The following is a 24,421-nucleotide window of genomic DNA, read 5'->3' on the forward strand; positions in this document are numbered from 1 at the left end:
GATTCCTAAGGCCTAAATGACAGGCCAGCTGCAACCACCTAATCCTTTCAAACACATCCTAAGTTGCCAAGAAGCCCCCAAACATCAGACATTCTGTGTCTGCACTTGGCGGTTTATGGTGTTTGGGTGCGTAGGCTACTCATTAGTGTCTGTTTCACTGTGGCTTGGGTTGGCGATCTGGATTCTTACCCAGCAAGATTCTGGAAGGTTTCAAAGCAACTAGGGAGACTCTTAGCAAGTTTTTCTGTTTTGAGAGCTACTACTTAACCATCACCTTATCAAATAAAATGAGCTATTTGTTAAAATGGGCAGCTTAATTTTCTGGCCCTCAGTGACTATTCATAAGATGTATCCTCAAGTTTTAAGTTAGTGTGAACAAATCAGGCCTAGTATCACCACCTTTGGTGCATTTGGTTTGTTTGTTTGTTTTTGGTTTTGTTTTTATATTAAAGCAGCCACCAGAGGCCCAGGATCTAATTTAAATAAACTATTCTGCTGGTTATCCTGCATAACCAGGGCTCCAAAGGAAGGATCTCCCTCTCTCTCTCTCTCCCTCTCTCTCTCTCTCTTTTTAAGGAAAGATCTCTTAAGTATTGATTTGCTGCTTCTGGGAATCGGGTTCCCACACAGGTGTGCCATGTTGGAAGAGAAATGCCTTGACATTTCCTCTTCTCTCAGAATGCAATGGCACCAACTTCGGTGAGTAGAGTTTTTTAAGACTCCTCCTAGGAGAGGGCCTCCCGTTCTTGCTCTCCAGGGCCTTCCCGCCACTGACCACACAGCCCCCTCCATCTGCAGGGCCTGAGCCTACACCCACCGAGTGTTTCTGTTCATGTCCCTCAGCCAAGAAGTCTTTGCAATGGGTGAAATAAATTAGAGCTAAATTAGACGGAGATTCAGCGTCCTGGAAGCATGACTGCCGATAAGCATTACTGGTTGTTTTACGGCTCCACTGCCTGGAGGAAGGGGGTGGCCTCCCACATCAGTAACCAGCAATCTGGCTAATCGGTGCACAGAACAGAAGTCTGGAGAGGGGCCCCACCTCGCTGCGAGAGTTTCTTCCTTCACGTTGTGTCCACCCCTAAGAGAAAAAAGTCTCCTACCTACAGCTCATCCTCAAATTGTTAAAAAGCTCTTACTTCACTCTTTTCCCTTGTTTACCCTGGAGAAATCCAAATTAGAAAACTTCCTATTTAAGATAATCAACAGAGGAGAACAACAGATCAACTTGGGCTAATATCAGTAGCAGGAAGACCAATTAACAAATTCATGAATTGTGCTGTTTACACTTCTATTCCTAAGGTTAATTATGTGATCAAGTAATAGCTTTTGCCTTGATTATGGGACCCTTAGGAAATAAAAGTGTGTTTCCACTTTACAAGTATGTTTGCATTTCGGTCCTACTTTGATACCGTAGGACCTGGATTCAGCAAATACCTCCCATACACACAGCTATAATCAAAGGACAGATTTAAATAGCCTCAAGACTCGAGGTATAAACAGAAGCATAATTCATAAAAGTGCTAACATCCACCTATGCATTTTTTTTCCCCTCTCTGCTTTGGACTATTTATAGTGTCAATTCTTTCCAGATGTTGGGGACCAGAGGGTGTCGAGTGATGGATCTTTTCTCATTATTCTCTGTTGGGAGGAATCAGTAAAATTAGCTACTTGGCCTTAAATACAGAAAAAAAAAAAGAAACGTCACCTACGATTTTTAGGGGACACTCTCAGCAAGGCCGTTCCAGCTTCCTATTAAGAATTGTAGCTTCTCTCTTCTGAGGGATTATCCCATGCATCGAATCCGTTCATGTCATTTTCTCTCTAAGCCTATGAGGCGGATGCTTTCGTGATCATCATCTGTCCTTTACAGGTGAGGGAACTGAGGCACAGAGAATTTATGCAAATTGCCCAAACCCGCAGCAACTAGGTAAGTCAGAGTTTGAATCCAGGCGGTTTGGCTCCAGAGCCTGCGCACTTAACTAGGTGGTATTGTTTCTCCCTTTAGGTCCCAACTTGGGTGCGCAGTGTTAGAGGGCAGTGAGTTATCCCACAAAGTGGAGAAGCAACACGGGAAGGTGTGCTGTGCCACTAGCGATCTTCAAGTGAGGTCCCAGAGTTACCTCTTCCGCCTGCCGTCCCTTCTGAGGAGCCTGACCCAGAGTAATCGGAAAGAACATTGGTTTCTTTGGAGGCTGCTGAAAGTGATGGGTGTGACCAGAGATCTCTGCCAGGCCGTTCTCCCCCTGCCTTGGCCGGAGCTCCCGGCTGGCCCTGGTCAGGCCCCCAACCAGTGCTTGCCGAGCACGGTCTCTCCTCAGGGCCACACAGCCGTGCCTGGATGGATGCAAACTTTGACAACGTGGAGAAATGAAGAGATGGCTTATTAGCTTCATTAAGGACTAACCACAGAATTGCTCTGCAATACATTGTATGAAATTCATTGTATCAGGTTTTGCATCTACCTTTTCATAAGAGCACCTGCTGGAAAAGAGGGGAGGTACTCTAGGAGTTGTGGGTTTAGGTTACAGAGTCAGACTCTGCCCTCTACAGCAGGTGACCTCAGGGGCGTGATTTTTTAAAGATTATTTATTGATTTATTCGTGAGAGACACAGGGAGAGAGGCAGAGACACAGGCAGAGGGAGAAGCAGGCCCCATGTGGGGAGCCCAGTGAGGAACTCGATCCCAGGACCCCAGGATCACCATCTGAGCCCAAGGCAGACATTCAACCCCTGAGCCGCCCAGGCGTCCTTCAGGTGTGTGACTGAAGCTCCTTGCACCTCAACGACCTCATCTGGAAAAGATACCTACCTCATAGCTTGTAATGAAGACAAATCAGATAATCCAGGGAAAGCAGCTCAAAGTGTGGTCCTCGGACCAGCAGCAGCAGCAGCAGCAGCCTTCTCAGAAATGCCGACTCCCAGGTCCCACCCCGGACTCGCCGGATGAGACTCTGTGTTTTGTCCTCGCAGGTCATTCACCTGCATGATCCTTCATCACAAATACTGAAGCTGGAGAAGCCATGGTAAAGTGAACACAGGATTGTTATGAGTTGTAATTTTATCAGTTGAGATCACCTACCATCAGAGTAAATTCAGCATCACTGTTCTGGGAGTGAGCTGTGAGGCCCGGGTTGGAAACCCTTCTCCTGTCTCCACTGTTGCTCATTTCCTAAACTCTCAGACACGAAGAGAAATCTCCCAAAGAAAGAAAGAAACAGAGACTTTCTGGAGAAACTGTTGGGGAACCCAAAGTCAGGGAAACAGCCATAAACCCCACAGCTGTTGCACCAGGCAGTGATGGAAGCTGGCACGTTGCACCCAGTACCGAAACCAGAAAAGCCTTTTTATAAAAATTGCTATTATTATTATTATTTTCAGCACAACCCAAGTCTCCTGCCAGATCATGGCTTTTAATTTAAGTGCACAGTTACTGCTCAAAAGTGATTCACAAGCCTTTAAAGAGCCACTCTCCTTTGGAAGTCGGCGTAGAATGCGGAGGGTTTGAAGATTAGTGTTGGGAGTGAGAGCATTTGACTGCCTAAGGATTCAATCTCCTAGGTACTTAGATACTTCGCAGCGAGAACTGATGTTCATTAAACTGTAAGCAAATTAGAGTTCAAGCCAAAGATATAAAGGAAGACATAATTAGTGTACAGGAGCCATCCACCATCGTTAGACTTCTCTGAGGTGAGAAGTCTTATCCTGGAGAATTAGTTCCTTGCACAAAAGAAAATTATACAGCTGCTTTACGCAGCCTACCGATGCTGTGTTTTATCGCACTCAATTTACAATGAAATGAAGCAGAAGTCTGCAAGACTGCATTAAAGCGTTAATTTTCCTTTTGGGCTTTACCTCCATTTTATCTTTAGAGGAACCCAGAATGGTTCAGTAAATAGAGCATTTTGCCAGTCAATAAATTAAAAAGCTATTTTTACCAAGTGGACACTGACTGGCTGCCACACGCAGCAGAGGCTACCTGGGAGTTCAGAGGATGGGAGGGTCCACCATCCATCAGCAAAAGTGACTTGGAGGAAAAAAAACCCACCACTCCCCGTCCTCCAAATGGGACCGCCCCGAAGTAATGTGTTTCCATCAGCTTCTGAAATACTCTGGGTCTGGGTTCCAGGCACAACTTTAGGGGCACAGACAAGGGACTCGAAATCCCAGAGGAAGACAAATCCATTAGATGTAGCGCCAATCCTGCAGCTCCAAGAGGGGCTTTGGAAGAAGTGAAATGTCAGTTGTCCCTCACCCACCCTGACAAACTTTATTTGTAGACTATTTGTTGAACTAGAAATACCAAGGAGGCTATGTTTAAATTGGTAGAACTACCACATGCCCCTACCCGCACCCCCTCCAACATTCCCTCTGCACGCGTTGTGGTTTGGAAGCGGGGGGCCAATTTGGAAAGAGCTTAGCAAAGGCCCTCCCTTGGATCTGGAGGGCAATGGTAGGCCTGCGAGGTTGGTGGACAGGCTGTGGACTAGGACCCCAGTTCTCTGGGTCTGCAGAGGCCCCGCTCCAGTCTGGACTGAAGGGAAAAGCAGTGGGCATAACAAGCAGCCAAGCAGATCCTTGAGGAGGAGCAGCAGCATGGTGGCTTCCTGGAGGGGCCGAGGAGGAACCCGAAAGCTGCCCAGTTGGTTGGGGCTCGGCATGTGCATCACATCTAGGCTGTCCTCCATCTGCAGCTTTGTAGGAAACGTACTGTTGTAGCTCAGTGGGCTGGGAACACTGCTTTGGAAGCCACCTAATAATGATAGCTACCTCTCAGAGAGCCCCCCCTTTTTTTTACAGTGAGTCTGAGAAATAGAGGAGTTTTCTCTCTGTTTTACCAATGAGCAAGCAGAGCTACGTGCATGTCTGCCATTTGCCTGAAGTCACCTAAACAGATGGTGGTGGAGATTGGAGATTAGCCTCCACGCAGGAAACTAAAGCTGGCCTCCCTCTCTGCCCAGTTCCAGAACATTCTGGATGTATATGACACAAGAAGAAACTCTGGATGTTATTTCTGAGGGAGGGAGTAGAATGTCCAGAGTAACGGAGGAAGGAGGCATGGGAAAACAGGGAAGAAATGAAAAGAAAGAAGGAGACATGTGTAAGCAATGGAAGGGAGTTTCAGGGCCCCAGGCTCTGGGCCGTGACCGCAACCGGGAGGCTCTCCACTTCTGTCCCCATTCTGTTTGAGTCAAGAACCTAGGAAGCTTCCTGGAACCTTGAGGGTAGGAACCGTAAACCAGGATGGAGCCTGGAGGCACATGGCACAAGCCACTCTGGACAGTCCTTCCCATCATGGAATATTGGGCTGTGGGGCCGCTACCGGCCTAGTGACAGGACCCCAGTTAGAACCTGAGACCCCTCACCCCCAATTTCCTCTGCCCAGAGGATACTAGGGATACTCCTCGGGGACACTCCTCAAAGCAGTAGGGAGCAGCCGTGACACCCAGTCACTGTTTGCTTAAATCCACGTTCCAGAGGAGGCTGCTGCTGGTGCCTCACTGGCCGGTGGAAGACAGAGGAGTTGGGGCCCCTCAAGGACAGGTGTGACCCCAGGGCCAGATCGCAGGAAGCTCTTCCTTCTGGAACTCAGTTAACGGCGACTTGGTTTCACACCTGTCTTGCACACCATGCCTTCTTCCTGAAAGCACCACAGTGCATTGTGTGTGTTTGTTTGTTTGCTTAATAAGGTATACATTTTAAATTTAACTTTTTCAGTGGCTTTTAAGATATTTGCACCAAGCCTTTGGACTCACCTGCTGAAACGTTGATGGGAGAAGGGAGAGAAAAGTTAAAAAAAAAAAAAGCAATAGGAAAGTAGAGAAAAGTTTTTTTGTTTTGTTTTTTTTAAAAAAGCCCTTTTTGCCAGCACTGTAAATGAATCATTAAAGAAACTCCCAAAGCAGCAATATATCTGCTGTTTTGCTTGGGAACAGCAGCACCTGGCACTCGCAAGCATTTCCCGGGCTTGGTCTGTCCGTGGCTGGCCCCCTCCTCATCCATTACCGGTTCCAAAAGGCCCCCTAGTGTGGCAGGGGAGGGCCCTCAGCTTGCTGTCTGGGGCATCGGGCCCTGATCCCTGGCATTTTGTAAAAGGAACAGTTTCTGCTGCCCCTGTTGGAGATCCAGAACCCATGGGAATCAACGGAGTGGGACCCGCAGCAGAGGCAGGTCCTGTCTGGCACCAAAAAGGACTCAAGGTAAGCCTCCAGCCTGGAGCCCTCCTGGGGGGACAGCAGGGAGGCCATCAACCCTGGAAGTCCCCTCAAGGGACTGTCAGGAGCTACAGAGAGAGAATCGGGGCCTCCGACCTACAGATGCCAAAGGTTCTGAGATTTCTGGGACTGTCCTGATTCCCTTTCATTCTTTTCAGTTCACTTCTGCTCTAAAGTCACATAAACATTGCTAAAAACCCCGAATTCTTACAAAATGGCATGCTAAAAAATAATAGGGCTTATGGGAAAAATAGAGCTGGGACAGTCCATAAAAATCTGTGGAACTTGGTAACCAGAGCACTAGCAAAAACAATCACAACCCTAAGAAAATATGAGCCTGGTTACGTGTCTCCTGGCATTTGGTCTCGGCATCATGGGCTGTGGATTCTTCTGAACGCGGGTCCCGGAGGGCATGAATTTCCCCTGGAGACAAGTGGAAGTTCCGTTCATGGTGTAGTCTGCCTTGTTAGGTGTTTCTAACTTTGGGGGCAATATAATCAAGCTCCTAGGTATAACTCTTCTTTATAAGAAATATTGAAGGTTGGGGAATATTTGGTAAGTACCACAAAGATAACAATTAGCCAAATCCAATGTAAAAATGCTTTGAACAAACCAACTGCAAAAATGGCTTTTTTTAAAGGGAAAATTGAGCAATGGCTTGTAACAGGTGATAGTCAGGCATTAATATTCATGTGGTTGGGTGTGATAGTGATATTGTGGCTAAGTTTATAAAATACCTGTTAGACATAAAAACAAAATCAAAACTAAAAAAATGAGATAGATACATCAAAAAATGCTGAAAGTTGTTAAATCCAAGACATAGGTTTGTGAAGTTTCTTTCTACTATTCTCTTTACTTTTCTGTTTGAATGAGATATTTTTGTAATTAAAAAAAAATGGGATCTTGTACTTCAGAAAGTGAAGAAGAGTTCAAAATAAGAAAACAAGCCAAAAACCTCACAATTACACGAGCAGGCCAACTGAAAGAGCTCCCGATGGCCAAAGTTGGGCCTATTTGAACAACAAGAACAACAAAAATAGCATTACATATAACTGAAAGCATAAAATACATACCTGTAAGTCCATACTGATATTAAAGAATGATTGTGTAAGTCAATATATTGGGGAGAAGAGAAATCTTCTGTGCAGAAGAATTCCAAATTTGTGTTTATGTATTCTCTGCCCACAAGGAGGTGGAGCGTAACAGCAAGGGCTGCACGTAGAGTGACTGTCTTCCAAAGAATTTGGGAAAGGAGGGGAAAGGAATACTTTCACAGGTGGAGAAACCTGGCAAATATTACCTCCGCCTGGAGGTGATGAAGGTCAGCATCAACAGTGGGAAGGCGTGTTGATAGCATGATCCTTTGATTTATGAGAAATACCACTCGGCCTCTGTGATCTTCCCCCGAATTCCTATAACCACAGTCTAATTATGAGGAAAACATCAGACAAATCCCCATAGGGGGCCATTCTCCAAAATACTTGACCAGTGCTCTTCAAAACCGTCAAGGTCATCAAAACCAAGGAAAGTCTGTGAAACTGTCACAGAGAGAAGAGCCTTACGAGACTTGATGACTAATCAAAATGTGGTACCCTGGATGGGATCCTGCAATAGAAAAATGACATTGGTAAGGAAGCTGGAATGGAGTGTGGCAAATGTACTGTACTTTACTAACGTAAGATGTTACTGATAGAGGAAACTGGATGTGGGCTATGTGGGAACTATCTGTACTATCCTCATGATTTTGCTCTAAAAAAATAAAGTGTATTTAAAAAAAATAGGAGGGAATACATAAGCAAGATACAATTGCCCCTTCAATTATATTTCAATTATATTTTGATTTTTAAAAATGTCCTGGAACATTGTGACAGTTAAAGTTCAGATCAGTGCACGAGTGGAGCAGATGAGGCAGGATGGGGACCCCTACCCTCTTACCTGCACTCATCTTTATTCATTCCCAGCTCTTTCCACACTTCCAGCCTCAGCACCTGTGGAAATGCCCAGGGTTCATTCCCACAATCTTACTATTGACTTACTTGATTGTTGTTGTTTTTAAGCAGGCTCCACGCCAAGCACAGAGCCCAACTCGGGGCTCGAACTCACAACCATGAGATCAAGACCTGAGCTGAGATCAAGAGTCAGACACTTAACCAGCTGAGCCACCCAGGAGCCCCAGGAGGTAGAGTGCTTGTTGGTTTGTTTTTTAATAACAGCTTTACTGTGATATGATTCACATACCAAAAAGCTCTCCCTTATAAAATGTACGAGTCAGTTGTACTTAATGTATTCACAGAGTGGCACAACCATCACCACTATCTAATTTTAAAACATTTTCATGACTCCGAAAAGAAATCCCATACCCATTAGCAGTCTCTCCCATCAACCCCTACTCCCTGGCAGGTATTAATCTACTTCCTGGCTCTATGGATTTGACTATTCTGAACATTTCATAAATACAAACTCATACAGTATGTGCTTTTTTTGTAACTGGACACTTTCACTTAGCAAAACGTTTTCCAGATCCATTCATGTTGTACCATGTATCAGTACTCCATTCCTTTTTTATGGCCAAGTAATTTCCCATTGTATGGATATACCACATTTTGTGTATCCATTCATCAATTGATGAACATTTGGGTTGTTCCCATCTTGGGGTTATTATGAATGTTACTATGAGCATGCCATGTACAAGTTTTGTGTGGGCATGTGTTTTTCCTTTGGGGTCAATACCTTAAAGTGGAATTACTGGATCATATGATAACTCTGTTTAATTTTTTGAGGAACTGCCAAACAATTTTCCAGAGTGATACATCATTTGATAATCTCACCAAGAACGTATATTAGAGTTCCAATTTTTCCTCACCAAAACGTGTTATTGTCTGTCTTTTTTTACTGTAGACATCCTAGTGGGTATGAAGTCAGGTATCTCAATTGTGATTTTGATTTGCATTTCCATAATGACTAGTAATGTTGATCACCTTTTCTCTTATTTTTCCAGGTTTATTGTGGTATAATTAAAAAAACAGAAATTTTGCATATTTAGGGTGTACAGCTTGATGTTTGGGTATGTGTATACATTATGAAATAATCACCACAATCAAGCAAATTAACATATCCATCATGCCAGATGTTAAACTCCTTTTCATATGCTTATTGGCTATTTGTGTATCTTCTTTTTAGAAATGTCTATTAAAAATCCTTTCCCAGTTTTAAAATTGGATTTTTTGCTTGCTTTTTTTATTGTTGAGTTATGAGAGTTCTTTATTTATTCTGGACACATGTACTTATAAGATATACAATTTGCAAATATTTTTTCCAATTCCATAGTTTTTCCATGTTTTTCCCCCCCATTCTTTAAATGGTATACTTTGAAGCAAAAAAGTTTTTCATTTCAATGAAAGCCAATTGATTTTTTTTTAATTTCTTGTGCTATTGGTGTTGTATCTAAGAAACCACTGCTTAACCCAAGGTCATAAGAATTTTCTTACGTGTTCTACTGAGTTTTATATCTTTAGATCCTGCAATTAGGTTTATAATCCATTTTAAGGCAATATTTGTGTATGGTGTGAGGTAGGGGTTGAAATTCATCCTTTTGTATGTAGATATCTAGTTGTTCCAGCATTATTTGTTGAAAGTCCTGTTCTTTCCTCTATTGAATTACCTCTCCAGGCTTTTTGATACCAATTGACCATAAATGTAAGGGTTTACTTCTACTTTCTTGTGTTTTAATAACTATTATTTTCTTGTTGCAAAGAAATATTTGTTCACTGCAGAATTTTTTAAAAATATGGCAAAGAACAACAACAAAAAAACTACATTAAAACATGCTGTAGTCTCATCCTCTAGAACAAATTAGGTTTTGAAAACCAGTTTCAAAAGTTCTTGAAATATTTTTTCATGTAAAACAAAAACCTGGGGCAGCGGGTATAGGTGTTTTGACAGCCTTAGTATCCTAAAGGCTCCATGGTGATTCTTATGTGCAGCCATAGTGGAGAGCCACATGGAGAAAGACCATCTTAGGTTGTGCAGATGTGTTCAGACGAGCGGTAGGAATGAGGGTTGCACAAGCAACCTAGGAGCAAGCTGCCATAGGACAGCATCTCAGCAGCCAAGCTTGATGCTGAACAGTCAGGGAGCCAGGGTGTGTGGAGTCTCAGATCTCCCTCATGCATGTCCCCTCCCTTTCCACTCTTGCCACTCTTGGAGAAGCATTCCCACGTGCTCCTACTTTGGTGACCCACCAGACACAAGATTTAGCCTTTCTCTGTCTATGCTATTACTGTTTCTGCTGGCCTTTTTTGATTTCTTCCTAATGCCTCTCTTTCTCTAAGTCTTAAATTTACAATCTTCCAAGAGAAGATCTGACTAGGTCAGTGATTCACATCCAACCTGGAGCAGCATGGAATCCTCAGTCCATCACTGGAGATGACTATATAATTTGTCATTCCAGTTGACCTTTTTGAGAGTGACATGAAGGCTAATTGTAGTTAAGCTGGAGCAACCAGGTATAAACCAAGACTGTTCCACGCAGACTAGGATGCACAGTCACTACTTATAGGGCCATCAATCTTCCTTAGATTTCCTCTAGCATTTTCCAAAGTGTGCTCTCTGTGAAACACTATATTACATCTTTCCTCTTCATACTTCTTTTTTGGTGGTTTACAGTACACATTAGCATATTAGCATTAGCATATTAGAAGCTGAGAAAGATTTGAATAACTTTATTTAAGATTTCCTATACTTATTAACTGGGTTCTCTTTCCATGTGGATTCCCTCTTTCCTTTCTCATGACCTGGCTGGGGCATCTCATCCCATCCCCTTGAATTCACTGGGTCAGGGATGGTCACATGACAGAAATTGGGCAAAGGAGAGCACTGATCCTAGACTTTGCATAAAAACTACCAAACATTTTCTCTCTTCTCCTCTGGAAGATGTGTGGTAAAGATGGAATTGCTGCTGCTATAAAGTGAAAATAAACCCAGGCGTGCCATCAGCTCCCTGGAGTGCAGAGAAGAAAGTCTCTGTACCCCGCACCACTTGGGGGGATCACTAAAAGAAAGACTACTAGCAGAGGATAAAAAATGGCAATTATCTCTATCAATGGCCAACTCAGTGGCCATTCATAAGGAAGAATATGGGGAGAGACAAATGACTGTCCCAGGAAAAAACTGGGTCTTTGGTGCCATTGTCAAAGTACAGAACGGTTTCTCAACTGTGCCCAGCCTTGACTCTGGATTATTAGCTGATTACATACCTTTACCTGTTTGGTGTGGGTTCTCTTTCACCTACAGCTAAAATATATATATATATATATATATATATATATATATATATATATATATATATATATATCTAGTTTAGGGGAAGTTGATTTTGACCTTAATCTTCTAGACCACAGACCTCTGGACCAGGGTGGTGGGGGCAGCAGGAAGAGGTGTCACATGTCACACATGAAAGCAGCTGTTGACGAGTACTTGCTCAGGAGAGGGCGGTGGTAGTGGTTGGCTAAGTGGTACTTTTAGTATCTTATTTGATAATTAAGCACAATTTTCTATGGCATTAGATACACTTCTGTAACATGGCCTATAATCCATTGTATGCATTAATTATCCATTTACTAGATCAACCCCCTAACTTATTCTTTTTAAAAATAATATAAATAATGCTTTGATGAACACCTTGTACATCACTGTTCATGTTCATCTCTGATCATTTCCTTATGATTATGATTGTTACTAGAAGTGGAATTGCTAGGTCAAGTGGTGTGGTGTGGTCTTACAGCTTTACACACCATTGCCAAATTGCTCTCTAGGACCGTTGCATCAATTCATACTCCCAACATGTGCCCATGAGGGGATGTATGCCTGCAACTCCACAGGTGGCCATTTAAAAATCTCTGCCAACTGATGGGTAGGAAATAAGATCTCCTTGTTCTGATGTGCCTTCATTTCATTGTTAAGTGGCCATCACTGACCTGTATAGGTTATTTCTAGGTCAAGAAGCAAGAAGGTTGGAGCACCTGGGTGACTCAGTAGTTGAGCTTCTGCCTTTGGCTCAGGTCATGGTCCCGGGGTCCTGCATTGGGCTCTCCACAGGGAGCCTGCTTCTCCCTCTGCCTACATCTCTGCCTCTTTCTCTGTGACTCTCATGAATAAATAAATAAAGAAGAAGAAGCAGAAGAGAAAAAGAGGAAGAGAAAGAGGAAGATAAGCCCGACTGTGAAGGCACAGGGCGGTATGGGGCACCCTATGGGCTGAGAGGCCGAGTCAGGGAGTCAGGTAGGTGTGTGGCCTCCCACAGGTCTGGAGCGGGGCTGGGGATGTGAAAGGAAACAGCTGAAGAGAAAAGATCAGAGCACAGAGGGAGGGGAGGCTTTAAAGATCCAGCAGCTTCAGGTAAAATTCTCTTTTCAGAGAGACACGGGAGAGGAAAGAGGAAAAGACGAAAGTCAGATCCTTTCTGAGGGAAAGGGTGCCAGCCAGGACTTGCTTTAGTGAAGTCGTCGAGCCCTGCTGTCGAGGCTCTTCACCCCATCTCAAAGGTGCTCCTGGAGGAGGAGGAGGGCCTTGTGGCCCTGGAAAGTGAGCCGGCCTGCCTGCCCAGGACAGGGGGCTCCTCTCTAGATGAAATGCTTGTTCTCATTTCGGAAATAAAATCATATGGGTTTTGGTTTATTGGTTTGTTTATCTTTGGCCTGCAGAACAGATCCCAAAGGGACGAGCCCGCACCCATTTTTCCTGGACTTCTCTGGCTGCCCTGGGGACCCTTGTCTCCTATTCGAACTTTCTCTTTTGCCGGCATTTGTCTGTGGCTTTGGGGTCCTGCACACACACCACATCCCAAAGGCAGTGGGACCTAAGATTGATTTTAAAAACTCCAGTTTTTGTGTTTTTCCCAACTGTAAAATCCTCACAAGAACAGAGAATACAAACTGCTTCTACCGCCAGAGAGAGGGACTACTAGCATGTTGTTCTTCCATTAGTTGTCCTTGGCATAGGTAAGTATCTAATCCCTGCAAAATGTGATTTCTAAAGGAATCGTCTTCCCAAGTCCTCCCTACACCTCTCCTTTCCCCATTTGCTCCAAATAAATCGTGTGCCACAGACTCATGAGTTTATGGGAGAAAGGGAGAGAGGAGGTTACTGCTTTAGAAATTATCTGTGATGAGCATGAAGGAAATTACTACCTCACCACACATTTCAAAGATTTTCTTTTGTACAAATATGATCTGTCAGATGGCCCCAGCTTTCTAAGCTTCCAGGAGGTTAGTGTGAAAGAGATTCTTTCTTTCTTTTCTTTAACAATCATAAATGGAAAGTAAGATCCAAGCTGGGTTAGTTCCGAAGCTGAGCGGTTTCTGGGAGAATGGGAGGCGAGCCAGAGCAGTCAGGTGGTGGAGGTGAGGGGTCTTCCCTCTGCGGGAAGCAAGCAGAGAGGTTTCCAGAGCAGGCCTCTCCGGAGAACCAAGGGTCCTAGGATCGGGGATCCCAGATGCAGCACTTATTCTGGTGGCCTCTTTGGTCTCATGTGCAAGCTTACCCATGATGCCCTCAGGACATATGAGGGAGCCCCAGGGATGGTGGCTGCTGAAGAACTGCTAAGGACCAGGGCACCCACTGCCTGACCCCAGGTGGCCCAGACAGTCCTGCCAACAGGTATTTCCTACTTGGGAGGATGAGCTCTGGGTCTAACTTGCTCGTTTGAAGGCCCAGAAGATTTCTGGAGGGAGTTCTAGAACTATAGTTGACTCATCTAATTTGATAAGATTTCTTGAAAATGAATAAATAAAAGTGCTATCCTGACAAAAACCAAGGTTTATTCAGATGCTTTATTGGTCCTGCAGTGCTCCTTAAGAATACTTTAGAGCAGCAGTTCTCAAAGCCTGGTCCCAGACGACAGCCTCAGCTGGACAGAAATGCAAGTTACGTCTCCCCCAGACCAACAGCACCACCAGTTAGACCACCACGCGGTTGTGACTACGAGTGGCTGAACGCAAAGCCCTTTCTGGTGGAACTTCACTTGGGAAGACTTGGGACAAAGACCTAGCTCACGCCCGTCAGGGACCCAAGTGCACACTCAGAATACAGTGGAGAGAGGGTGGCGTGGCTCATCCTTCTAAAACAAACTCATCCTTCCCATGGCCCTTGCTCCATCTCCCTCTCTCCCCATTCCCCATCCTCACGCCCATCCCTTTCTTCCCACCCTTAAATTTTCTTTCCTTGCCCCTGGATGTCCCCTCCATACTAAAGAATCCCTCCTTTCAGGGACCACCTACCGTGAAGCCTACCCTTATTCTCCCCTGTGGGAAGCTTCATGCCCTTCACTGAACCCCCATGGCATTCTATCCAAATGATGTCCAAGCCCTTGGGGCTCCAAGACAGCAAGCTCTGGGTGCTAGTCACCTTCGTCACCCCCACAATCATGCCTTCTCTGGAAGGAAGGAGAACCCCATGAGCATACCATGAGCAGTGAGTGGGAAATCACAGTGAGGAGGGGTGGGGAGGACTCTGAGTGAAGGAGGATGAAAGCCACAGAGATAAATCAGCGACTAAACGGTGACGTGATCGACCAAGACAAATTGGCCCCCTCGTTTCCAGTTGAAAGACTGATTATCACATTAATGTTAAATTTTATTTAAATGAGCCTATTTCTCCACAGTGGGCATTCAATAAAATATCCCTATGGAACAGAATACTAGGAGAAAAAGAATAAAGTCTCAATGAAAATGGGCATCACTAAAGGTAAAACTATATCCATAAAACTCTCTCTTCCAGACTTCCTTCCCTAGTCTCAAAGATACCCAACCCTAGGTTTCTTTTTGCGACCAGCATGGATTGCTCCTTTGGGTGTTTAACAATGAGTTCTTTCATTTTCTGCCACGTGCCCATGCTCCGTTCAGCAAGGTTCCTCTTTATCTCCCCACCCTTCTCTGACATGGGCACCTCTCATTTCAGGAACCTAACTGCTGAAGGGCAGACTCTGGATCCCGGGAATCTAGAATGACCTCTGTTATTCCAGCCTCCGCCTCATTCCCCTGTTGTGTGTAGGTCTGCTGAACTCAATCCAACACCAGAATGTCCATGACATCTTGCCCAGACTGTTGGTGGGGAGGTGAGACCTCAGGGAGTCTGTTCACGTCTTCTCCAGATGTGAGAACTGGCCCATCCTTCCTGTCCCGGCCCAGTTGCTGCTGCTGTTCATCTTAAACTGTGTGAAAAGAGCCATTCAAATTCTAGTCATTTCCACCAGAGCAAGTGGGTTCAGAACCAGCTGTGTTTCTAGATGCCCGTGCTCCCAGATGTGACTAGAGCCCTGGGGGTCCGTGAGAAGGGCGGGGGGAGCATCCTGGGCTGGATCCCTGCCCTAGTGCTCACTCGCTGTGTGACAGGCACTTGGAGCTGAACTGCCCATGGCCGAGTGTAGCCTCCCCTGGAAAATCCCCACCTCCACGGCCGGTTGTGAGGATCGAAGAGGAGAAGCAGGGAGAGTGCTTGGCACAATGTCTAGCATGTAGTAAGCACCCAATAAAAGATACACTTGGCCAATAATTATAAGAGCAGACCTCCTAATTGGCGTTCTGCTGGGATCCCTGGTACCCGTGTTCTGCCGTGTTTGCCGTCCCCTCTCTAACAGGCTCCTACTGGATGGCACTGAAGCCCATATATGCACACAGCTCCTCGGGGAGTCATCTCAGATGGCTTCTCGAGGCTCAGCTTCTCCCCTAAGCACCTGAGTATCACATCTAGATCACCCTGAGAGCCGGACCCCATGGCTTCTCACACCTTGAGAACAGGGACTGTGTCTTTACTGTGTCTTCTAGGTCTGTCTCTTTACTCTCAATTAATCTGTGTTGAATGAATGAGTGAACGAATGAATACTAAAGGACCCTGCTCCAGCTCTCCTCGGATTTGCACCTCCTCTCCAGCTCCTGCTGGGTTACCTACCTCTTGATGTGACTTCCCTGTCCCTGGGGCTGTCGGTGCTCCCCGGCAAGGGGCAAGGGGCTCTCTCCTCTCCTGGCTGCCCGTCCACACCCAGCCTCCCCCCCCCACCCCCCCGCAGCCGCTGGGCCATCCCTTGGCGGGAACCCTGGCAGCCGAGGCAGAGGTGGCTGGGGCTTCCTGATGGCAGGGGATCAATAGAACTGCCTCCCTAGGGAAAAGTTCCAGCAAGGAGATGCGGCCCAGCCCTGCTTAGGATGGTAACCTAGAGCCTTTCTTTCTCCAATCTAACTTCCCACAGAAGCAAAAACTTTTATTTGAATGTCCTTTGATTTTAAACATTATCAATCAATGTGCATTTAAGAGCACCAGATATGCGTTTAGCATCTCACTATGTGCCGGGGCCAAGAAAGAAGGACTGCGCGGCTTTGAATATCAAGTAGGTTTCCTTTACAATTATCAAATAAAACATGCAATCCTGGTCTTTGCTTTACTGGTGACCCAGGTCCCTTACGCTCTCCAACTTCATCTCCAGGAAGGGAGCCAGGGGGTCAGAGGACGTTGACGTGGGAGGAGGTGATCACAGCACACGTTATTTTACTCATGGTTACTACCATTTTCATATATTTCATAGAAGCTCAAGTCAATAAACCGCGTAGCATTTTAGTAAGAAGTAAGCGTAGAGGTATGAATTAAATATAATCACATCGAAATTTATAAGATTCTTTTTTTTAATTTTTATTTATTTATGATAGTCAGAGAGAGAGAGAGAGAGAGAGAGAGAGAGAGGCGCAGAGACACAGGCAGAGGGAGAAGCAGGCTCCATGCACCGGGAGCCTGATGTGGGATTCGATCCCGGGTCTCCAGGATCGCGCCCTGGGCCAAAGGCAGGCGCCAAACCGCTGCGCCACGAAATTTAAATGGTCATCAATTAATGTTAGGCTCTGGCTTTCTTGTACATTCGAAGAAAAATATTTTGGTGTTTCCATGTTGATGGGGCGCAACTCCAGACCTTTCAGCTTGCGCGGCCGGTGGCTGATGCACGGAGCAGACGTGCTGGGGCGCTCCCGGCGGGGTGGCCCGGGGGGCCGGCCAGGCTGCAGGTGGGAGTGAAAAGGACAAGGCCTCCCGGGGGCCTCGGCCCGGGCACAGAGCCGGAGCAGGTCCAGGAAATGGAAGGATCTAGCACAGCACTTGGGGCTGGGTCCCCTCACTGGCCTCCCTAGCGGGGGTCTCTTGACCTTATGCCATTAGGCAGACTCAGGCCCGCTCTGCCTCGACTTCTCCTTCTTGCCTTCGCAAGGAGGGCCTAGCCCCCGGCCGGGCCTCCCGCACCTCCTAGGGCTCGGGTCGACATCCGTGCGGGACTTGGATTCGGATCTCGGTTTCGGGGGGAAGCAGCAGGACACGGGCCGTAGGCCCCGCGGCGGCCTCGGCTGCGGTCCGGGGACCTGGGGCGCCCCGTGCCCCCCAGGCCGCTCCCGCCCGCGGGTCCGGAGGCACAGCCTGCAGCGCGTTTCTCCCCAGGGGTCTGGCGGGAGGTTTATAGTCAGTTAAGGCCTTTCAGTGTACAGAGCTGGGGGAGGGGCGAGCTGGGGGGGGGGGGCGGGGGGCTACCTGGGGCCCCCCCGAGGACCGCGCCGCTGGCCGCCTTCCCCAGCGCCCGCCCCCCGCGCTGGGCCCCGCGCCCGACACACGCCGCCTCGCTCACCTGTGGGCGGTGCCTCCTAGCTGGCTAGTATGTTCGTCAAAGGCAAAACCATTCTTTTGAGACATCTTTGTTTTTTTAAGATTGATTTATTTATGGGCAGGCCGGGTGGTTCAACGGTTAGCGCCGCCTTCGGCCCGGGGCCTGATCCTGGGGACCCGGGATCGAGTCCCGCGTCGGGCTCCCTGCACGGGGCCTGCTTCTCCCTCGGCCTGGGTCTCCGCCTCTCTCTCATGAGTAAATAAATACATTTCCTTTTTTCTAAAGATTTTATTTATTTATTCGTGAGAGACACAGAGAACGACGCAGAGACACAGGCCGAGGGAGAGGCAGGCTCCCTGCGGGGACCCCAAGCGGGACTCGATCCCAGGACGCCGGGATCACGACCTGAGCCCAAGGCAGGTGCTCCTCCGCTGAGCCACCCAGGCCCCCCTCTTTTGAGACATCTCTCTTTTACCTGTTTGTACTGTTGTCCATTTCGGCCACCGGGCTGGGCGCTGCGCGTGTGAGGTCGGATATCGTAGCGTCCTCGTTCCTCCTTCAAACCAACGAGGAGATCATCGTTTTCCCATGTAACCGATTTGTGACCCCTAGTTGGAGTGAGAAAGCAAGCAAGGGAGGTGTACTTGGGCCTCCCAAGGTGAGGTATGCCTGGATGCCAGAAATGCCACATGCGTATTCCTAAAACATCCCTCATTTCACCAGTGTCCACTGGTGACTGTACTGATGGCGAGGAAAACAGCTTTGGCCGTCTTAAGGCAGCTGATCGGCCCAAATAACGTTTACATGGGGCTTGGAGCTCTTTTTTTTTTTTTTGAATGCAGCAGAATCTCATGTTCTGGGAATTTATTTCAAACAACACGATGAAGCAGAACTGGGAAGACTTGACTCGGATGGGTCTGGGAATCCATCCAGTTTCCCCCGCCTGCCCCTCTGTTCAAACCTTTCCTCTCTCTAACGTCTCGGTGCTGGGAATAGACTCTTCATGCATTGGATTAATGCAAAGCATCACCCAGAGCACGGCTGCCCTTACCGAAATCTTTCTGAGAGGTAGAAATATCATTAAGTGTTTCATTTCCACAGGGTTTCCCTGTTGGGATCCGGGGTTTTTAGAAAATCAGAGCAACATGCAGTTGAGGTGACAAAGAAAGAGAGAGAAAATAGTCAGTACCTTGAAAGTAGAAAAGATAGAGCCTAATCTGCTGACAAACCTTGAATCGTTTTTATGTCTCTATTTTCTCCCCAGCCTTGAAAGAAAAAATAAAAAAACTTTTCTTTAGCTCTTCTGAATCCCAAGTTTGCTCAAAGAATAGCCATTCTTGGCATTCACCTCTTGCTAGGCACCAGGCTACAGGCCTTCCCTGCGGTATCTCACTGGATCCTCACCTAGCGGTCTCTGGTTTGTCCTTGAATTCTGGTGTGACAGGTGAGAAGACGGCTCGGAGGCAGCAAGGGAGGAAATGTGCGTAAGGCCACATAGGCAACGAGTCAAACTGTGCTTGTTCTCACTCCAGAAATTGTGTGCTCCCTCTTATCCTATCCTTACGCAATACCAAGGGACAGGAGAGTAAGTTCCAGGAACTTTCTTGTCCTTTTCAGCATTTTGATGGCCTTACGATCTTTCGCATCCTTATGCGACTTCAAAATTGGATCCCTTCTGATTGTTTTCAATGGCTAAGGCCCAAAGTGCTAAAGTCTACCCATGATATTTTCACTAAACGTATTCCATGGCAGAAAATCACAGTCTCCCTACATATGGCTGGTTTTATGTGGTGTGTGTGTGTGTGTGTGTGTGTGTGTGTGGCTTCTAAAACATGACCATAGGAGTCTGCAAAATAATATCCCATAGGTCTATGGTGGTCTTTTTGTTGACAAAGGGATCATGAATCTATTACTTGTTTTTAATCACAAAGCTATGAAATAGATATTAGTATTGAATTTTACACATAAGGAAATCAAGATTCAAAAAGGGCAATGCAGCAGGTCGTGATTATACCTGTGAATTTATATAAGCGGCAGAGCCGAGCTGAGTGCAGGTGTCCTCGGACCCTGGGCCCTCGCTGTGACTGAGATGGCCCGGCTGCCTTAGCCCCAACAGCTCACTTGGGGAAGAAGACCCACCAGAAGCAACAGACCATCAAAAACAGGGCTCAGAAAGCTCAACTGTAATTTCCCACAAAAGGACAAGTCTTCGAAACAGGCCACAATTAAGTTTCCAGTGGCATAAATGTTCCTTACAGCGAGTTTCGAAAACACAATAGCAGCCAAATGACTGCTTTTCAGAGCTAGTGGAAGAACAAAGTGCAATTTCACAATTTCGAACTCACTTTTTACATTTTTCAAACAGCTTTCTGGGAAGATCTGTGCATCTTGGGGGTGACTGGTGCCCACACGTTCTGGTACTTTATGGCCTCTCCGAGCTGTGCGGAGAGGTCTTCATGGGCTGGTAGATAGTGCTTTCCCCTCCTTGGCTGATTGCTGCACCACTTCCCACTCTCTGTAAATGGCAGCTGACACAACTGCCAAGGAAACTTCTCATGGCTGTATTTGCCCGTCTCAAGGGAAATGAAAATACCCACATTTATATGCTCTGATGTTGAGGATTCATTTGCATAGTTATTTGAACACACACGCACACACATACTCATACATGGTTTTCTTTCAAGAAGGAAAATGCATCAATCTGCTGGCACTTACCTGCATGACCACGTGGACACTTAGAGGGGGTTGGAAACCCCTGGGAGGCAAAATAACATAGCAAACCCTGAGAGCAGGTTCATTTCACAGCTTTCTCTACAGTTTGAGTTACTAGGCTCAAACTTTACCCAGTAAAACCAGTCTTACAATCGTAAGCCTTGAGCAATGAAGAGTCTCCACACCATTTTTTTTTCCTTTGTTCTTTTTTAGATCTGGAAGTTCTCTCACAAGTACGGGAAAACCCCAAACTGAGGAGAGGGCAAGAAGAGAATTTATTACATTTTCTCGGGCTTATTGCCTGACATCTTTAGGTAGACAGTTTCTGAATAGGTAGATGGGGAAAAATATGTGACACGCACACATATGTATATGCATGTGTCCCTCTCTGCATATTTATTTTTATTTAAGCCTTCAGGAAGAGGAGAACTACCATTACCCTCTTTTGGTTACCCTGTGTAGCATTGGGAATTGAGGTAAGTCAGGACTTGAAGACTTTGGAACAAGTGTCCAGAAACCCAACTAGTTAAGCAACGATAAAAAGAAAAAGATGTCTTCAGCTCATTAAGTTGGAAAGTCCAAAAGTAGTGAAGCTTCAGGAATGGCCAGATCCAGGGGATCACACAGTGCCATCAAAGCTTGGTCTCCTTTCTCTATCTCTTTGTGCTGATATGTGTCTCGGCCAGACTTTCTTTATCTCACTCCCAGAAGATCTGAGCTTATAACTTAACCAGCTTAGCCACTCCAGTGCAAAGAGAGTGTCTTTATCAATAGATTTATTAAAAAGTCCTGGGACCTGGGTTGGATGTAAGAATTTGCATTTGTTGTGCTGATGTGGCTCATCTGAAGTCCACACTGTGAGTTGTGCTGACTGGTCCATCTTGACTGAAAAACCTTCTTTCCTTTTCCAGCGACCCTACCCTTGAACTTTCCCAACTTGTTCATGTCTCTCCTTGTAGAATCCAGAGCTGGGCGTGGAACCATGCCGGACAGATACAGGCACTCAGTGAATCTGTTCAATATAGAGCCCAGTATTCTTGACAGAACCTAACCTACCAACTCAAATGAGAAAAATGATCTTTCTAGCCTTACAGTCCCAGGAAAATGATTGCGATCTTTAAAAATTGTGCTTATTTTTTTCCTGATTACAAAACAATAAAACGTCTATTGTAGAAAATTTTACTTCAAACACAAAAATAAGAACCAACCCATGACCTAAACACCCAGAGGAAGCTGTGTTAAAATTGTGGTACACATCCTTCCTGTTTCATGGTGCCCACAGTTGTGATAGAGCTGCCTACAGCACGTGTCCAGCTTGCGTTTCTTCCAGACGTCTTGGCTTCCTTTTATTCATAACTGTTCTCATCCAGTCATTTCCCGTCTGTGTTTGCACAGTCTTCCCCAAGGCTTTCACCAGGCCCTGGTCCCTAATGTTCTTTGTTCTGATGTCTAAGATATCAGCAAATGACTGACGACCCTTGCCCGTGAGTTGTAGAGTGCCTGCAGAGCTTCTCATGCTGGTGTTGCCCCACCTGCCCGGCCCCTCAGGGCCTGGGCGCTCTCCTACCTGGCATCTCTGGCACTGTGACTCACCAGAGAACCAGGCCAGGATACAAACCTCCGCAGGTCCTGATGGGGTCTGTGTGGGAGCCCTCAGAAGAGGAATGTCTGCCCTCTGTGCTCAGGAGGAGCATGGAGATGCCAGACATGACCATAATCCAGAAGCCCAACAATGGAGACAGGCTACCACTGGAAGTCCAGCATGAGATGGAGAGAAGTAAGCTTTATTGAGTACCTACTGTATGCCATGTGATGGGCTTCTCCGGAGGCCTTCCCATGTCTTCACAATCCTCATGTGAGGCAGCTTTTAGATTTTGCAATTTATTTATTTTAAAAGATTTTATTTATTTATTCATGAGACACACAGAGAGGCAGAGACACAGGCCGGGGGAGAAGCAGGGTCCCTGTGGGGAGCCCGATCCTGGGACCCGGGATCACAACCTGACCCAAAGGCAGACTCTCAACCACTGAGCCACCCAGGCACCCCAGATTTTACATTTTATAGAGAAGAAGCTGATGAGAGTTTATGAGGTTTAGGTAGTAATTGTGTGACCCAAAGAAAGGAGAGAAAAATTCTGGTTTATTTCTAGGGTTTACTAGATCGGCAAATAAAGGAAGGAAATTTTACGTAAGGATAGACTGGCGTGCTCATACTTTACAGCCCAGAAAGTCTGAGGAAGGATACAATCAACGTGAAACAAAAGCTTGCGCTTGACCATGGACAGGTTCTTCCAATCCCAGATCCCTACAACAGAAGGAGACCCCATATATCCCAGCTGGCCAGGGTGGGGAAGCCGTTAGGCCCTCAACCTCCGGACCCCAACTTCTCAGGTTCAAGTTCTTGTGAGCTCTGTACCCTTCAGCACGCCATCGGACCTCACCTCAGTTTCTCACCTGTGTAAGAAGGATGAGAGTAATCGTTGCCACATCATAGGGGTTCTTTAAGGATTAAAAGAAACACATATAAAGCACTTTGTAGAGCGCTTGGTACCATAGTAAAGATTCAATAAATATTAGCTATTATAATAATTAGGGAGCATGTTGTACAACCTAAAAGAAGTAACTATAGATCAAAGAAAAGCTTACTTCGGCAGGATGGGAAGTAAACTCTCTGTACTTAATTAGCCCCAAAGGTGGCACAAACTGAAAATATAAATAGAATAGAAAAAGGTTAGATCATGAGTGAGTAACCTTTCCTTTACCATAAGCCAATGACATACAAGGGGAAAAAAATCCATCTCTGGCCCTATGTAAGTCATAGAAGCCATCATGGGCTCCGAAGGGAACTCAATTAGTCACTGGTTGCCATGCCAATGCAAGCATCACCCTTCCACCTACACCCCCTTCCACCTACACCCCCATCAACACATTTGAATAAGTAACAATCATAATAGGATGCACTAAAAAAGGCTATTTTTAAAAAAGTTAAGTGTATTTCTGTCAAAAGTCTGGTTTTCAGAAATAATTGCTGTGGGCCAGATCAAGATTTGCATAGAATCCCTAAAATGGGTTGAGTATAATCACAGAAGAGAAACCTTCTGTAGACCATTAAGGAACTCAGGGGGTTTTGGATGGGACGAGGGGAATCCTAACATTCTGGGCTTGACCAAATGCCCCTTGTGCTGTAAGAAATTGAGCTGGGGTTAGACGGTCCTCAGCTGGCTCTGCCTTTTCCACAGCCCGAAGCCCGATGTGGGCCCTGGCCTTCATCATGTCTTCTTGAAGTATTACCTGAACAACTACAGTTTGGTAACGTGTATCTCAAACCTAAAAAAAAAAAAGAATTGCTCTAAGAATTTAGTTTCTCATAATGAACCCGAAGAAAAACCATAACTGACATGCAATAAGATTTATAATAGCAAAAAAATCCCCCCCAAACCAAAAAGAAATAACCTAAATGTCCAAATTAAATTGCTGTGCATGCACATGCTAGAGTATGATGAGCTATTGAAAATGAGATGGTTGGGCAGCCCCGGTGGCCCAGCGGTTTAGCACCGCCTTCAGCCCAGGGCGTGATCCTGGAGACCCAGGATTGAGTCCCACGTCGGGCTCCCTGCATGGGAACCCTCTGCCTCTCTCTCTCTGTGCCTCTCTGAATAAATAAAATAATAATAAAAAAAATCTAAAAAAAAAAATGAGATGGTCAAAGTACATTTGATGATGTGCGAAATTATTATATATTGTTAAGTGAAGCAAGCAGGTTATACAGCAGGGGAGTTGGTAAAATCCAAATTTGATATATGCAATTTTATGCAAATATATGCATAGAGAAAACTAGTAGTGTGTTACTCTAAAATGTGAA

This window comes from Nyctereutes procyonoides, unplaced genomic scaffold (genome assembly GCF_905146905.1).
Source record: "Nyctereutes procyonoides isolate TBG_1078 unplaced genomic scaffold, NYPRO_anot_genome, whole genome shotgun sequence".
Classification (NCBI taxonomy): Eukaryota; Metazoa; Chordata; class Mammalia; order Carnivora; family Canidae; genus Nyctereutes; species Nyctereutes procyonoides.